Genomic DNA, 18,323 nt, shown 5'->3' on the forward strand with positions numbered 1-18,323 from the left:
CTGAATTAAGGTTATTTGAGCTATTAGAGTCTCCTTACCTGCCAACTCTAAGAAAGCATGGCAAGCCAACCTAAGTGCCACAGATCTCAGAGCTGTGTCACTCTCACCGGTGATACTTGTGACCCATGATTCCCACATTGCTGCTTGAGGCATGCTTGATTACGTGGGACAGCCTACTCAGGGCAGCTCAGTAGAGTTGGGCAAGTGTGTATCACACAACCCTAGGGAGTGCCATCCCATCAAGAATTTAGATATTTATTTTCAAAATGTTTTTTTGTAGGTGACAGTAAAGTATCTTGGTCCAACAAAATAAATATATTAAGGCTAGGCGCAGTGGCTCATGCCTGTAATCCCAGCACTTTGGGAAACTGAGCTGGGCAGATCACTTGAGGTCAGGAGTTTGAGACCAGCCTGGTCAACATGGCAAAACCCTGTCTCTACCAAAAATACAAAAATTAGCTGGGTGTGTTGGCGCATACCTATAGTCCCAGCTACTTGAGAGGCTGAGGCAGGAGAATCGTTTGAACCTGGGAGACAGAGGTTGCAGTGAGCTGAGATCACGCCACTGCACTCCAGCCTGGGTGAAAGGCTGAGACTCCATCTCCAAAAAAACCCACAAATAAAACAAAACAAAAAAAATAAGTATATTAAGATGGTTTTCCTGTTGATAGACAGTAAATATCTAGAGAAAGGAGTCTCACTTTGTGATTCGTACGAAGTCTCATACTGACTGAAGGCAACATTTTGCCATCAGGGCTTGCTTTGTGTGAAAGGACCGCGGTTCCCAGTGCTATGCTAGAATGTTATTCCAAGGGAGATTTTAACCTCCTTCCCACATGACTTTGTCATTCTGGGTGACCTTCTGACATAATTGGGAGAGAGAATAGCTATTGCACATAGTAAAATATTCATAGTAGTAGTAAGGCATTCATTTGTATATCACCATATACACAAGAAATTCTCCCTTCTGGCTTTAGTAAAAAATAGAGGCTAGATTTCCAGATGGTAACTGGGGCTGGGTTTGGGGGTCAGCTATTTTTGTGGTGGCAGGTCTTATACCATTTTTTTAAAAAGTTTTTATTTATTTATTTATTTATTTATTTATTTTTGGCAGAGATGAGGTCTTGAAATGTTGCTCATGGCTGAGCACAGTGGCTCATACCTGTAGTCCCAACACTTTTGGAGGCCGAGGCAGGTGGATCACATGAGGTCAGGAGTTCCAAGACCAACCTGGCCAACATGGTGAAACCCTGTCTCTGCTAAAAATACAAAAATTAGCTGGACATGGTGGCTGGTGCCTGTAATCCCAGCTACTTGGGAGGCTGAGGTAGGAGAATCACTTGAATCCGAAAGGCGGAGATTGCAGTGAGCCCAGATTGTGCCATTGTACTCCAGCCTGGGCAACAAGAGCAAAACTCTGTCTCAAAAAAGAAAAAAATAAAAATGTTGCTCAGGCTGATCTTGAATTCTTGGCCTCAAACAATATTCCTGCCTCAGCCTCCCAAAGTTCTAGGATTACAGGCATGAGCCACCATGCTCAGCCTAAAAAGTTTTTAATAGGTAATAGTCACATGATTCGAATTGTTTTGAAAAGTATCTACAGACTTGGAATTTAAAGCAAGTGTTTTCTCAGATTCTGTATGCAGGAGGGAGAAAAGTGCCTGCCAGCCTGCAGCCCAGCCTGACACACCCCAGGCTTTTAACGTATGTCACCGCGGAGGGGAAATCTTTTTTTTTTTTTTGAGACGGGGTCTTGCTCTGTCACCAGGCTGAAGTGCAGTGGCGTGATCTTGGCTCACTGCAACCTGCCGCTCCCGGGTTCAAGTGATTCCCCTGCCTCAGCCTCCTGAGTAGCTGGGACTATAGGCTCGCGCCACCAGGCTCGGCTAATTTTTGTATGTTAGTAGAGACGGGGTTTCACCATGTTGACCAGGATGGTCTTGATCTCCTGACCTTGTGATCCGCCCGCCTCAGCCTCCCAAAGTGCTGGGATTACAGGCGTGAGCCACCGTGCCCAGCCAGGAGGGGAAATCTTATGAGAAGCACTTGTGCCTGTGAGAGAGGCCTGTAGTCAGAAATTAGGAACTTCTAGAGCTATTTGTCAACATGGGTAGTGACATATCTTTAAAGGGGTCATAGTATTTTTCCAGAGGAAAGAAAACCTAAGAATTTTACTAGCTGACAAATCAGTCCTCTCTTCTTTACGTACTGACAGCTGCTATTTATCTGCTAGCTGGTGTTTTGTCATCAGTGTACAGTGAAACGTCTACTTCCAGCACCTGACCTCACCTGCCCATTTCTCATCTTGCCCCAGATAGCAACTAAGTTTGTTTGTTGTTGTTGTTGTTGTTTTTTTTTTTTTTTTTTTTTTTTTTTTTTTTTTTTTTTTGAGACAGAGACTTGCTCTGTTGCCCAGGCTGGAGTGCTGTGGTGTGATCTCGGTTTGCTGAAACCTCCGCCTCCCGGGTTCAAGCGATTCTCCTGCCTCAGCCTCATAAGTAGGTGAGACCACAGGCACACACCACCACGCCCAGCTAATTTTTGTATTTTTAGTAGAAACGAGGTTTTGCCATGTTAACCAGGCTGGTCTCGAACTCCTGACCTCAAGTGGTCTGCCTGCCTCGGCCTTCCAAAGTGCTGGGATTATACAGGTGTGAGCCACTGTGTCTGGCCTAAGTTCATTTTTAATGCGTCTTTTCAGTTGCTTTATGTGTACACAAGAACATTCAAATGTGTATGTGTTCTTAATTTTTTTCCTCTTTAAAATGTAAAAAAAAAAAAAAAATTCAAGTTATCTGTTCTGTGCTGCCCTTCATTTTTAGTTGTCAATATGTCTTAGGGAGCATTCCAGGGCAGCTTGTAAAGCAGTTCCTCGTTCCTTGTTGCTTCGAAGAAGTATTATATGGATTAACCACAGTTTATTTAATCAGTTTCCTCATTGATGGGCTTACAAGTTGTTTCCAGTCTTTTGCCATTTCAAATGCTTCAGTGATGACCTTTATGTTCACACACCATCACACATGTATGTAAGATCACACATGTATGAAGGCAGCCTTCATACTGATCAGAAACTATTATCTATGTCCAGGGCTCCAGAGACCTGCGAGAGTGGATTTTAGGAGAGAAACTGGGCAGCCACAAAGGAGACTCTTGGCCCTTATAGCTTTCTTCCTGAAGGGAGAGCATGCCTTGCCAGTTCGTGGGTTTTCCTTGGAAGTCCCCTGAACCTTCTGGGAAGTATGAAATGACTCAAGCCAAACCTTGGGTGGCAATAGCAGAAAAACCCCTTTTCTTGCATTCATAATAACAGTGCTTTTCCTCTGGATGTGCCAAAAAGATCCAATGAGGATCATCTCACCTTCATGCCTGAAAATCACTTGCTATATGCCAGGAAAATGTCAATGAGTGGTAATTCCTGCCCTGTAGTCTTAGCCCTGTAGATTAGAACAGGACCGGCTAGGCTGGGCGTGGTGGCTCACATCTGTAATCCCAGCACTTTGGGAGGCCTAGGTGGGTAGATCACGAGGTCAGGAGATCGAGACTATCCTGGCTAACACAGTGAAACCCTGTCTCTACTAAACATCCAAAAAATTAGCTAGGCGTGGTGGCAGGCACCTGTAGTCACAGCTACTCAGGAGGCTGAGGCAGGAGAATGGCGTGAACCAGGGAGGCAGAGCTTCCAGTGAGCCAAGATCGTACCACTGCACTTCAACATGGGTTACAGAGCAAGACTCCATCTCAAAGAAAAAAAAAAAAAAAAAGAACAGAACCAGCTAGGATGTGCTCCTAGTTCTTAAAACTTGAGTGCAAGAGGAAAATGATTAGAAACTAGGCTATTATTGATCATGGTCCAAGGATGTCCTTCCTCCCCGCAAAGACTGAAGAGGTGACTTTAGCAAGAGACTTCTCCTAAGGGCAATGTGAGTACGAGAAAAAGTTTGGAACAAAAATAGGAAGCAATGGAGCAAAACCAAAAGGAGAGGAAAATGAGAAGAACTTAACCTGTATACACTTATAAGGAAATGGTGATAGAATTTTATAAGCAGGGCTTATAATTAGGAAAAAGCTAACATTTCCTAGGGATTAGGAGAATAGACCTTTCAAAGCGACACCCTCCCTTCCTCCATCCAACTTGGGGCAAGTTCTGAGTCCTGTGCGGGGGCTTGATGGCTATGGGCCCTCCTTGCCTGCCAACTGCTGCTGGCCTGAAGCCCGTTTCCTCCCCAAGCTGGAGCTGGGCCTTCTAACTGCCCCCAGTTGTTCTCAGGTGTTAGTTGTCCACGGTTCTGAGGCACTCCCGTGGAAATCCTCTGACTTATTTTTCTTTCCGTGAGCACTTGCCCTGGCTAGAAAGCGTAGCTTTTGTGAAGCAAGTTCCATCCCTTGTCACTGAGCCTCAAGACACATCAGGATCTAGACGACACATGATGGGCTGGCCGGAGAGCCAGGGGATACTTTAGGATGTGTCTTGGGCAAAACTCATTTCTGAAGACTGTAATGAGCAACAGAGGCAGATGCTCCTGGGCCCGGGCAGAAGCGAGGTGATGCGAGTCAGGGCGCTTCATGGAAGGGGACTCTTCAATAGTGTCCTCGAATCCCACTCTCCCATTGCCAGAATTCCCAGCTGTTCGTCTCTAGGGTGGCCTTTGACGTCGACCTTTCTATTCTGTCTCTCAGCATCTCCCCATCACCCACGGCTACCCAAAACTACCTTTTTCATTTTTTTTTTTTAAATTACTATTTTTTTTGAGATGGAGTCTCACTCTGTCAGTGATCTCAGCTCACTGAAACCTCTGCCTCCTGGGTTCAAGTGATTCTCGTCCCTCAGCCTCCCAGGTGACTGGGATTACAGGCGCCCGCCACCATGCCCAGCTAATTTTTGTGTTTTTAGTAGAGACAAGGTTTCGCCATGTTGGCCAGGCTGGTCTCAAACTCCTAACCTCAAGTGATCCACCAGCCTCAGCCTCCCAAAGTGCTGGGATTACAGGTGTGAGCCACCACGCCTGGCCCAAAATCTTTTTGTTTTCCTTTTTTTTTAGAGTCAGGGTCTCACTCTGTCGCCCAGGATGGAGTACAGTGGTGTGATCATAGCTCATTGCAGCCTTGAACTCCTGGCCTCAAGTGATTCTCGATCCTCCTGTCTCAGCCTCCCCAGTAGCTGGGATCACAGGTGTGTCCAATCACACCCAGATAATTTTTTTATTTTTCACTAGAGACTGGACCTCGCTATATTGCCCAGGCTGTTGTCAAACTCCTGGCCTCAAGCCACCTTCCAGCCTTGGCCTCCCAAAGTGCTGGGATTACAGGTGTGAGCCACTGCACCTGGCCAAAAGTATCTTTTTAAAGCACAAGTCTATCAACTTCCCTCTTAAAAATCCTTCAATAAATTTCCAGTGTATATGGGATTAAATAAACATCCCCACGCTTTGCACCTGGGGTCCTTCATGGCCTAGTCTTGATTTCGCATCACTCCTCTCTGTTTTAGTGCCTTAGGCTCCCGACTTTCAGTTCTTCCCAACTTGCCTTGTGATTTAAAAGCCCTGAGATTTTTGCAGGACAGCCACTGTTCCTTCAAGAATCTGACCACAGCCTGCCTTCTCCCTGAAAGAAATTCTGTCTCTTCCTCCTGAGATTTTTTTGTTTTAATTTTGTTTTTTAGACAGAGTCTTGCTCTGTCACCCAGGCTGGAGTGCAGTGGCACCATCTTGGCTCACCACAACCTCTGCCTCCTGGGTTCAAGTGATTCTCCTGCCTCAGCCTCCCGAGTAGCTGGGATTATAGCCATGCCCAGCTAATTTTTGTATTTCTAGTGGAAACGGGGATTTGCCATGTTGGTCAGGCTGGTCTTGAACTCCTGATCTCAGGTGATCCTCCTGCCTGGGCCTGCCAAAGTCCCGGGACCACAGGTGTGAACCACCGCAACCGGCCCCCTCTTGAGATTAATTTGTTTCCCAGACCTTCTGTTAGCAGCCTTCCATCTTGACAGTAAAAGGCTGTATGAGTGCCTCTCTTTTCTCTGGGCCGCTATAGCTTAAGGGAAAGGCTGTATCTTATCTTACAGGTAAATAACAGTTCTACAAATGATCAGGGCTCGGCTTATTAAACACTTGCTAAATAAATGAGTAAGTGAGTAAATAGATGAGCGTGGGCTCAATCTCCTGATCAAGATCGTGCCACTGCACTCTAGCCTGGGCGACAGAGCGAAACTCCGTCTCAAAAAAAAAAAAAAAAAAAAAAAAAAAAAAAAAAGCCACACAGCAATTGCTAGAAAGCAGAAAACCAAAGGAGCTCCTTTAAGAGAATGAAACGTAAGTATCCGTTTCTGAAATGCACACAGGACACTCTTCAGCATCACTGACTAAAATTTAGGCTATTGAATGGAGCAGTGAGCACATAACCCATGCCGTCTCAGTTACTTGGACCAAGCTACTAATAAAGTCAGAGGCGTGGGTTGGATGCAATATGGCACAGTAACCCTCAGTCCAAAAAACAGTTACTATACCAAGCATTAATTAAAACCAGGAGGGAAATTATTTTTCTCTCCCTGTATGAAAATTAGTTTTAGAAAACATTTAAAATATAAAAACCGCATTGCTGGGTGACAGGCTACCTTGCTGGAATCAGCTCAGTTACTAGGCTGACAAAGCAAAAGCAAAAAACAAAGCAAAACAAAAAACAAAAACAAATCAAAACCCAACCTCAGCACATTCCATCATCACCACCCCAAAAATTAATTTAAAAACATGTTGCCCCAATGATGGGTGAGCGGTATCATCTTAAAACACAAAGGACAGCCATTTCTGAGGAGTCAAGAGAACCTCAGGATCTTGAAAACACCACCAAAGAGGTGGTGAGAAGGGAGAATCTATGTTTGGCACAGGAACCACGAAGGTGCCGGATGGGTGACCTCAAGCAGCAGCTGATTAGAGAGAGCTGAATTATAGATGTCCCCCAAATCGGTACCATGTAGCTTTGTAGAGACAAAATGGGAAATTCTGAGGCGGGGCAGGAAACCAGACAGATATTAATTTAAGAAGTCTGGATTCCAGTCACTGGATACATTCCTAATTTACACTTCCCATGAAATTATGCCCCTTACAAGTAGAAATTAGATACAGCAGAAGATACCTTGAGCAAAGAGAGAGGGAATGGGGTTGGACTGGGGAAACTGGCATCCTCACGAATAGCCTGAAGACCTGGGAAACCTCTGGATATAGGCACCTGGGTAAAGGGTGTCCATATAACAAAGTCTCCCTAGACAGTGTCAGGAGGATTGGACCTGGGTCCCGCCAGGGCTGTGCCACTAGTGCCAAGGACAGTGCATGGCACATAGTAGGTGCTCAAGGAACATCTATCAACAAATGACAAGTGAACATATATTGTGCAGTGTTTTTTTTCACTATATGAGACCCAGAAAGGAAGATTGAGCAAGATACTATAAACCAAAAATAAAATTCTAAGTTCCCCCAACCATCTGAAAGGACTTCCTCCTCAGCCAGGACTTTTTTTTTTTTGACATGGATTCTTGCTCTGTTGTCTAGGCTGGAGTGCAGTGGCATGATCTCGGCTCACTGCAACCTCGACTCCCCAGGTTCAAGCGATTCTCCTGCCTCAGCCTCCCGAGTAATTGGGATTATAGGCACGTGCCCATGTAATCCCATGCCTGGCTAATTTTTTGTATTTTTAGTAGACACGGGGTTTCACCATGTTGGCCAGGCAGGTCTCGAACTCCTGACCTCAAGTGATCCACTGCCCCAGTCTCCTAATAGTGCTGGGATTACACCCATGAGCCACTGTGCTCAGCCAGGGTTCTTTTTAAAATTTAACTTGAGAGACTGTTTCAGGCCATGACAAGAAGTGGGGGTCTGACATGCCTCATTATACCTCTCCAGCATTAACACCAACACAGACCTTAAGTCTGATAAGAAACATTTTACAACCTATTCTCTCTGAAGCCTACTACCTGAAGGTTTCCTCTGCAAATAAGAACTTGGGTCTCCACAATCCGTTATCTTAACCCAGACATTCCTTTCTTTTGATCTCAGGTCCTTAGATAAACTCAACCAACAGTCAACTAGAAAAATTTTAAATCTACCTATAAGCTGGAACCTCCCACCCATACTTTTTTTCTTTCTTTCTTTTTTTTTTTTTGAGATGGAGTTTTGCTCTTGTTGCCCAGGCTAGAGTGTAATGGCAGGATCTCAGCTCACTGTGGACTCCACCTCCCGGGTTCAAGCGATTCTCCTGCCTCCATCTCCCGAGTAGCTGGCAGTACAGGTGACTGCTACCATGCCCGGCTAATTTTTTTTGGTATTTTTCGTACAGACGGGGTTTCGCCCTGTTGGCCAGGCTAGTCTTGAACTCCCGGCCTCAGGTGATCCACCTGCCTCAGCTTCCCAAAGTGCTGGGATTACAGGCACGAGCCACCGCACCTGGCCAGATGTATTTCTTAAATGTATTTGATTGAAGTCTCATGTCTCCCTAAAGTGTATAAAACCAAGCTGCACCCTGACCACCTTGGATACATGTTCTCAGGACCTCCTGAGGGCTGTGTCACGGGCCATGGTCACTCATATTTGGCTCAGAATAAATCTCTTCAAATATGTCACAGAGTCTGACTCTTCATCGACAATATTACATTTATTTTACACATAGAAAAGTATTTCAGTTCCAATTAGAAGTTTCAAACTTGTCCAAGGCCATGCAAGATAGACGTATCTTCTACCTTAGCTGATATGCTGGCACCATAACTTAATCATATTGCACATGGGCATGGTGTTCCACATTTTTAAAGCCCTTTTAGCTGCAATTATGATAATGATCCAGTTAGATATTTTAGACAGTGATGAGCCATTTCCTCATTTTTCAGAATAAATTAAATTTTAATTGGCTCATCTGGGATAATAGCCCTTTCTGGATCAGAACCCAGGTTTTGGGGGTCCCAGGGCTGAGAGTTTTCAATGGTCACACTATCCCTCACCTGAGCTAGAGAAAACCTACAGTTCCTTACACCTCCTGCCTTCCACTCCCCAGCAGAAAACAGAGGAGAAGCTGCAGGAAGTACAGAAATGTGAGCTCCAAAGCCGGGATCTGAACTAGTTTGTTGCACCAGGGGAGCATCTACAAAATATACATCAGAACAGCCTGACCTGCTTTCTGGGCTCTTTTGGACCCATTTAGGGATAGAGCTGGTGGGGCTTGGGGCTGCTGGTGAGCAGCTTGTGTTTTAGTTTGCCCAGAAAATTCTCCAGGTGATCTGATTTATCCCCTCTACGCAAACCGCCTTCGCCACTGTAATCTCCAGCTTAGCTGCCAGAGGTTATCTGTTACTCTTGCTCAAGCAGCTCTGGGATAATGGCTCTGCATTGGAGTCATACACAGAAATTCTCTCCTTACCTTGTGGCTTGGGCTTCCCTGCTGCTTTTGAGAGGCTCACTGCTAGCCGGGCCGTGCGCTTTTCTCCTCTGACTCACCAACTCCCCTCTTGGCTTCCTCCTACTACTTGCTTTTGCATAACTGTCCCTACTCAGAGCACATTTCACTGTCCCCTCCCTTCTGCCAAAAACAAAAAAGGACCCACCTTGCAAGATGGGCTTGAGAAAGCACTCGCTCCCAGGAAGCTGTGAAAGTAACAGCTTTAACACTGGTGAGACCCGAGGGGTGGGGAGACTGCTTGAGGTGGGCTGGGAGAAGCAAAGGAGGAAGCATTTTCCCCCAGACTGGAGGCATCCTGGAATGTTGACTCCTGAAAGGCAACTGTGAAGGTCAACTCCCTTGGGGGAGAGTAGGGAGGGGGGAAAAAAGGGAAAGAAAGAGGGAGAGAGACCCAGGGAGAGCTAGTAGAGGAGGCTGATAGGGAAATTTCTTGACACTTACAACCGGACAGGCTACAAAATCTCAAACCTGATTCCTAGACCTTATCTCCGAGGAGAAAATGTGAAAGTTATTTCTTGCATTGCACCTGCCTGCTCACTCCACCCTGGGTCTAGGGAGGTAACATTTCTCAGCCTCTGTGTCGTATTCAGTATCTTCACCCTTTCTACAAGAGGTAATAAATATTTTCTGGGAGGACATAGATGTACTGGCTTGGTGGTACAGGAGAAAAAAAATCCCACTTAAGAAAAAAAGAAACAAGTTATTAAAGATTACAACTTCTCCCTTGCTGTGTGCCCTTGGCCAATCACATATCTACTCTGTGCTACTTTACACAGTTGTCATGAGTCTGAAACAATGGATGCCCATGAATGAACGTGAATTGTGGTGGAGAATGGAAGCCTCAGACTTTCAAGTCCAAGATCTTGCCGGGCAAGTCATACCACCTCTTTGAGCCCTAGAATATTATCAGTGTTAAATAAGGGTAACAATATCTATCTTACAGTATTGTTGTGAATGTTAGGATTAATGCATGAAGCTCCTAACACAATATTATGACAATATAAGAGTTAAAAAGTGGTTGTTATTATCGAATAATAATGCCTCCCCACCCCCGCACAACTCAGCTGCCAGTTCCTTTTCCAGACCTTGGAAGAGAGAGAGCAGGCAGGGATGTGTGAGCTCGGGGATGATCGTTGCCGATTTCCATCAGCTGAGTCCACTAAGCACGAATGACAAGAACCTGTGGTGCTTGCCTTGAATTGATTTCAATTGTGTGGCTCTTCCTCCCTTCCTGTTTCTCTCTGGCAGAGAGAAGAGAAATTTCTCTTCCTCCAATGAAGGACTTTGGGCAGAGGTGTAACTGGAAGCGCTGGAACTGGGCAGTTGGTAGTTTTGCTTTTATGGACAAAGAGATGATTCAGGTGCTGGCACGACAGAGCGAGTTGGCACAAGGCTTTATCACGCATACTCAGAATAGTATGTAATACATGAAGTTTATTTCTGGAATTTTTCCATTTAATATTTTCAAATCGTGGTTGATGATGAGTAGCTAAAACTGGGAAGCAAAACCGTGGATAAAGGGGGACTCCTGTAGTTTTACTCCAGCCCTTTCTAACGTTCTTTTCATGTTTTTTCAGAGCCTTCCTAAATACAGTGAGGTCACTCAAATACACCATAACCCCAAGTAATTCAGATCACCTGCCATCTTTCCCTTGCTAGGAATTCATGCTGGTAGAATACCATCAGCCAAAGAAAGGCATCATCTGGTCACTAGTATACGGTGGTGACCAGCATATTCAGATACTGGACTTCCAAGGGCCTACCACATTCCACAGCACTGGGAAGAAATTTGAATGTTGGTGTCTGATATCCAGGCCTTCCTGTGGAAGTCCTGCAGTCCACGTCTCTAAGGCAGCACTGTCCAATAGCAGTCTCTGTGATGATGGAAATGTTCCATATCTGCACTATACAGTAGGCACTGCCCACCTGAAACGTGCCTAGTGCTACCATATTGGATCATGCAGTCAAGTAAGAGATCTAATCTTTCTCTTTTTGAGTTTCCAAAATCTGATAACAGATATAGACCTCTGTAGAAAAATGTACAGTTGCTCATAGTAGAAAAATGTACAGTTGCTCATTTGCAAACACAAAATCATATGCAATGCCAAGGAATCCCAAGTTTAAAATCCCTACAAAAGGCTGTGTGTACTTGAAGTGATTTAGACAATTATCTCCTGGGGACCACTATTCAGCAGAGTGGCTGTTCGCATCTTTGCCCTTGGAAGTTTACCATCTTTACTGTCTGGGGACCCACCTGAGTGGTGAAGAGGCCTGGGGTCAGCTACTGACCTAGACTCTGATTTTCTCAGGGGTCAAAAGGATCTTTCTGCTGATTATACTACCTACTTCTGCTACCTTACCCTGACCATCACTCCAAATGAGAATGCAGTTTCTTCACTTCCACACTTACCCACATATCTTTTCTGTCCCTATTGACACTAAAAGGACAGTGATGCTTCCTTGAGTTTCTTTTCATGTAGGGGCTCTAGCATTCCTCATTTTTTTACTCTGAGCATCAGCCTGCAATGCAGATATCCGGGCCTGAAACGGTTGAAGAACATGTCACTCCCTACATTGGTCACCAGCCCTGTTTTGCTTACCAAAGCCAGTGTCAGGCCTGAGTAGGTCACTGGCTAAGTGGCTGAGTTTAGAGAATAGATTCTGGAGGGCTTTGTAGTTTGGCTAAGTTTCTGAAGGCTGTAGAGACTGGATCTTAGCATCATAGGGAGCCAGCACCTTTGGAAGAAGTGTCTGCAAGCCAGGAAGGAAATCTTGGTTGCTGTAAATCCTATTATCAAATGGGTAATTGCTTTCAGTAGAACTTGCTTCCTTGAACTGGGCCCTGGTGGTGGACATCTGTGTAGGAAATCCGCCAGCAATAGGATGTCCCTTATCTGTGTTAGGAATATTTATTTCAACAGTGGGAGAATAAATTGGACTAGAATAGATCAAGATTAGCAGAAAAATGAACACAGTTTTAAGTTTTTCACTGGTTCTTGCTTTCTTGTTGCTCCTTTGTAAAGAAGAGAGGATAGGAAAATAGGAAATAATGAGCCAGGAGTTCCTAGTAAAGTTCAGGCATCCCTTGTATGTCTTTAATGGTTCAGGAACATAGCATTGCTGCGTAATTGCGGCTTTATCTGGAATCAGTCTCCTGAAATTCTATCTCTGGTCTTCCAAAAACTGTCAGAGGCGGCTTCAGGTGACCTGTGATGATTTAGTCAAGGAGTTTCTGGAGAGGAAATCTGGGGAGACTATCAGTGTGTCTTCTGGTGGACTGTCACCTCATGTATCACATTGATCACCAATGTCTGTCTAAAGGTAAAATAGCCTTTAAATAGCTGTCAAATTTGCCCTCCTTCTTTTTATGTCAACAGCCACTGTCTTCGGTCTGCCTTTCCATTTTTTGTTTGTTGCTTGAATTTCTGCCAACAGCCTCTCACTTTTTCCCATATCTCCAATCTTACCCCCTCCAGCCTTCCCACTCTACCCTGCAGCTAGAGTGATCTTTCCTAGGATGGATCGGATCCCCAGCATTTCCCTGATGAAAATGGTGCAAGGGAGCTCATTAGAGACACAGTACAAATTCCTCGAGATGCTTAGTTAGGCACCTTTTAAGAGTTGGTGTCTCTCGGCCGGGTGTGGTGGCTCACGCCTGTAATCCTAGCACTTTGGGAGGCCGAGGAGGGCAGATCACCTGAGGTCGGGAGTTCGAGACCAGCCTGGCCAACATGGCGAAACTGCGTCTCTACTAAAAATACAAAAGTTAGCTGGGCATGGTGGCATACACCTGTAATCCCAGCTTCTCAGGAGGCTGAGGCAGGAGAATAACTTGAACTCGGGGAATGGAGGTTGCAGGTAGGTGGGTAGATGATGTGCTGGGAATTTGTAGAAATTCCCTTTTTATTGCTTTTATTTTCCTAGTGAGTGAGGGGATAAGGTTGTCAGCTGAGTCTGAGGATGGGGGAGGAGTTATGGAAGCTTGAAGAGAGAGAGGAAGATATGGAATGGCAATCTATGAGAATACGTCAGTGACTGTGCTAGGGTAATGAAGTAAGATAGACGAGTGAAGCTGAAGGCCAGTGGTCATAAACTTAAAGTGAAAGCAGATAGCAGAGGTGTGTAGTTTTTCCAACCAACTTCGGCTACTACTTCTTGTGTGGGGATAGGTGGAGAGTTAGATTTGAGTAAGACCTCCGCGTTTCTGGAAAAGTACAATGAAGTATTAGAGAGGCAAAGGAGCCTAGGGGATATTCAAGGGCATAATTATAATAATGAACCATGGACTCTAAGCTGGTTAAGAGGAGAAAGAAGGACAGAAAGTTTATAGCTGAGCTAAGTTGGAGGGCAAGTTGTGTGGGAGTGAGGAGGTCAAGGATTTGAGACATCAGGGCTTTGAAAGTATCATCTCTAAGGATATTGAGTTCACGTAGAATTGTCCCAGGAGTAGAGTTGGAGAGTGGCAGGGGTCATATGACTGTAATGAGGGCAGTATAGTCTGGTTAATATCAGAGTCAAAGCTGGAAAGGTTTAAGAAGGAGGGAGCCAGAATAATCTGGAAGCAGCAATGAAGAACAAGAACACCTATTCCACTGTGGAGTGTAAGAGAGAAACAGACACCATCTGAGAGGACTGCAGAGAAAGCAGTGTCTTCAAAGGAGACCTAGTTTCCTTTAGAGCAAGAAAGTGAAGAGGAAATGAAGAGACTTTGAGAAAAGATGGATTTTGTGGATCCCAACAATGAATTATTGAGGGTGTCAGGGGATGGGGAGGGTGGGAAATGGGGTTAGAAAATGAGATGTTTGGAGCCATTTGGGATTTGGGATGAAATGCAAAGGATCCTGGGCTACTTGTGTGACTGGCATAAATCAGAATAAAGGAAATAATAACAGATAATGATGGCCTCCAGGAAGATAGTGGTGGCCAAACTGAAAACTTGGGGAAGGGCAGTGTGAAGAACCTGCCGGGAGAGGCTAGGGTGCTCCCTCTTTACTCTTGGCAATGGTGATGTGGAGGCCAGGGTAGAGGTGTTGTTGAAACTCTAGACATTGAGAAACCACATTACCACTTCTCCAAACAATGCAAAGCATCTGGAGTCAGCTTGGTTGAAGGAACAAGAGTTTTGGGCCAGGCACAGTGGCTCATGCCTATAATCCCAGCACTTTAGGAGGCCAAGGCGGGTGGATCACCTGAGGTCGGGAGTTCGAGACCAGCCTGACCAACATGGAGAAACCCCATCTCTACTAAAAATACAAAATTAGCCGGGTGTGGTGGTGCATGCCTGTAATCCCAGCTACTCAGGAAACTGAGGCAGGAGAATTGCTTGAACCTGGGAGGCAGAAGCTGTGGTGAGCCGAGGTCACGCCATTGAACTCTAGCCTGGGCAACAAGAGTGAAACTCAGTCTCAGAGAAAAAAAAAAAAAGAGTTTTGAGGGAGAAAGAGGAGATAGATCATGGAGCACTGAGGGAGTAGGTAGTTCTCCAGGGGATATCACAGGAGTTCCTGGGTGTTGACCTGTGTGACATGAAGTCATGTAGTCATACAGTTGGGGTGGATACAGTGGCTCAAGAATACCATCGGGTGACTTATTTCTACGGGGGACCATCAACTTCATGCTTATTGCCTCATGGCCAGGAGACAGCTGTGCACATCTAGGGCTCACATCTACATTCCAGACAGGAAACTGCAGAAAGGTTAATAGCTGCAGGGCGTATGCATCACATAAAGTAAAGATGTGAAAGCACTTCAATCTCCAAAGCTCTTGGTTCATGTGGGTTGCTCTGCTTAAAGCGCCCTATCTCCTTTATGGCCTGGCTAACTTGCATCTTCTCTTTCAAGATTCAACTCAAGTCAGCATCACCTTCTCTGGGAAACCGTTCCTTATGTCCCTAGGCTGAGTTAGGCGCCCTGGTCTGTGTGTGGCAGATTGCCATGATGACCTCCATTCTCCCATCTTTTTATCTATGCCCTATGATGTATAACTCTGCCTGGAGTCTCAGCTATGCCACTCGCTTTGATGGTTGGGATTTTTTTTTTTTTAGATGAAGTCTTGCTTCTTTACCCAGGCTGGAGTGCAATGGTGCGATCTCGGCTCACTGCAACCTCCGCCTCCAGGGTTCAAACAATTCTCCTGCCTCAGCCTCCCTAGTAGCTGGGATTATAGGCATGTGCCACCACGCCCGGCTAATTTTTGTATTTTTAGTACAGACAGGGTTTCACTAAGTTGGACAGGCTGGTCTTAAACTCCTGACCTCAAGTGATCCGCCTGCCTAGGCCTCCCAAAGTGCTGAGATTACAGGCATGAGCTACCACGTCTGGCCTGTTGGGATGTTTTTAAGCAGAGGCTTAAAAGTAACTTGTGCAGTTGGATGTGTTCTTGCTCTTGTGTCTAAGTCACTGCCATGAGATCATGCCTGCTGGGTGAAAAGCATGGGAAGCACATCCAAATTACCACAGTTGTCCTAGCTGAGGCCATCCTAGATCAGCCAATGGCAGCTAACCACCAGACACTTCAGTGAACCCAAGCCAAATCAGCAGAACCTCCTAAGCGACCACCCTAGATGCATGAGAAATGAGATTTTTATTGTATACCACTGAAGTTTCATGGCTGGTTGTTACTCTGCATTCTGGTAGCCTTAGATAATTGTTGCAGAGTCCCTTCAGCATAGCTGTGTCACAAGCCTTAGCCATGTCTGTCTTCCCAACTCATGTTGGGAGAGAATCACCTTTTATCTGTGTATATCACCTCTTGTCTGTGTATATCTAGCACTCAGCACAATGCTTGACCCATAGAAGGCGCTTGGTGAAAGTCTGGGAAAGGAAGGAATGAATGAGCCTTTGTTCAACCTTAAAAAAGGAAACTTTTTTTTTTTTTTCTTTTTGAGACAGAGTCTCACTCTGTCACCCAGGCTGGAGTGCAACGGCATGATCTCAGGTCACTGCAACCTCTCTCTGCCTCCTGGGTTCAAGCAATTCTCGTGCCTCAGCCTCTCGAGTAACTGGGATTACAGGCATGTACCACCATGCCCAGCTGTTTTTCTTTTTTTTTTTTTTTTGAGATGGAGTCTTGCTCTGTCATCCAGGTTGGAGTGCAGTGGCGTGATCTTCGCTCACTGCAACCTCCGCTTCCCGGGTTCAAGCGATTCTCCTGTCTCAGCCTCCTGAGTAGCTGGGACTACAGGCGCCTGTCCCTATGCCTGGCTAATTTTTCTATTTTTAGTAGAGACTGGGTTTCACCATATTGGTCAGGCTGGTCTTGAACTCCTGACCTCAGGTGATCCACCCACTTTGGCCTCCCAAAGTGCTGGGATTACAGGCATGAGCCACCGTGCCCGGCCTAATTTTTGTATTTTTAATAGAAACAAGGTTTTGCCATGATGCCCAGGCTCGTCTCAAACTCCTGACCTCAAGTGATCTGCCCACCTTGGCCTCTCAAAGTGCTGGGACTACAGGCGTGAGCCACTGCACCTGGCCGGAAAAGAAAACAAAACAAAACATGAAACTGCAGAAAGGTTAATAGCTGCAGGGCATATGCATCACATAAAGATGTGAAAGCACTTCAATCTCCAAAGCTCTTGGTTCATGTGGGCCACCGCGCCTGGCCTTTATTTTTCATTTTTAAGACAGTCTCATTCTGTTATACAGGCTGGAGTGCAGTGGTGCAATCACAGTTCACTATCACCTTGACTGCCCGAGCTCGAGCGATCCTCCCACCTCAACCTCCCAAATAGCTGGGACTATGTGTTTTTATTTTTTGTAGAGACAAAGTCTCACTCTGTTGCCCAGGCTGGTTTTGAACTCCTGGGCTCAAGTGATCTTCACGTCTTGGCCTCCTAAAGTGTTGGGATTATAGGTGTAAGCCACCGCATCTGGTTGCTTTCAACTTTTGAGCAAGGGAATGACATAATGAAGTGTTGGGTCAATCTAGCTGCTAGATTCTAGCAGTATGGTGGAATGGTTTTTGCAGAAACATGTTGAACGTCATATCAAATAATTTAATGCCAAAATACTATTATGCAGATGTACCCATTTATTTAAAAATCACGTATCTCTTAAAGTCTAGATTGATGCGAGGATGCAAATGAACAATGAATCATTTTAAGATCATAAGGTTTGCTCTTCTCTTCCTGACAGTCATCTAGTTTGTGGCCTATTGTGAGTCCATGAATTACTTGTTTTTTTTCCGGGTATTGGGTTGTCCTCATTTTCCTTTGTTGTGCCTTTGATACTCTCCCTTGGGTCCTGTTGGTCTAGTTCCTTGAAAAAATAATTATAGTCAGGGGTAGAGGTCAGAAGTAAGAATGAATGAGACTCCATGAAGCCAAAACTAGAATCAACATTGGGATAAACTGTTCTAAGCTCCTTTTCCAAGAACACAGTTCACCCGAGTTATTATAGCATTTACCTTTTGGGTGTGAGGATATTATTTTGCCTTTGAAGTGTGTTTTATAATCCACTGATTGGACACGTTGCTATATTGCTGTCACTATTTCTTTTTATTCAAGAGGAACTTAGAGTTAGGAAGGATAAATAACTTTGTCCAAATTATTTTGTTATGTTAGTCACAGAAGCGTGTCTTTTCATACTCCATGCCTCTCTAAGACCTGCTGTTTCTTCTAGAATGTTCTCTTCCCCACCTGACTCTTACGCCACCTGCCAAAAATTCAGCCTTCTAAACCCTGTTCAGACATGCCTTTCCTGCGTAACCTTCCCTTCTCCCCGTGCCAGTTCTTTCTTCCTGCCCCCCAAAGTAAATTGTGCAAACCTCTGTAATGATGCACATGCGTTTAATAGGGGTCTTCCCTTTTGTGCTCCTAGTACCAGCATCTAGTACACAGTAGGTGCTTAATTAATGTCGGATACAAGGGGAGAGAATCTAAAGGCAAA

General features: G+C 45.2%; 1 protein-coding gene across 1 annotated transcript in view; it reads right to left on the bottom strand.

The window, feature by feature from the left end:
• Window positions 1-18,077, bottom strand: part of IST1 (IST1 factor associated with ESCRT-III) — a 413,363-nt gene extending 395,286 nt beyond the window's left edge. Inside the window, exon 1 of the mRNA XM_050772779.1 lies at window positions 18,068-18,077. The gene's annotated coding sequence lies outside the window, so the exon portion shown is untranslated. The remainder of the gene's footprint in view (window positions 1-18,067) is intronic.
• Window positions 18,078-18,323: the final 246 nt, after the last annotated feature.

Source organism: Macaca thibetana, chromosome 20 (genome assembly GCF_024542745.1).
Source record: "Macaca thibetana thibetana isolate TM-01 chromosome 20, ASM2454274v1, whole genome shotgun sequence".
NCBI lineage: Eukaryota > Metazoa > Chordata > Mammalia > Primates > Cercopithecidae > Macaca > Macaca thibetana.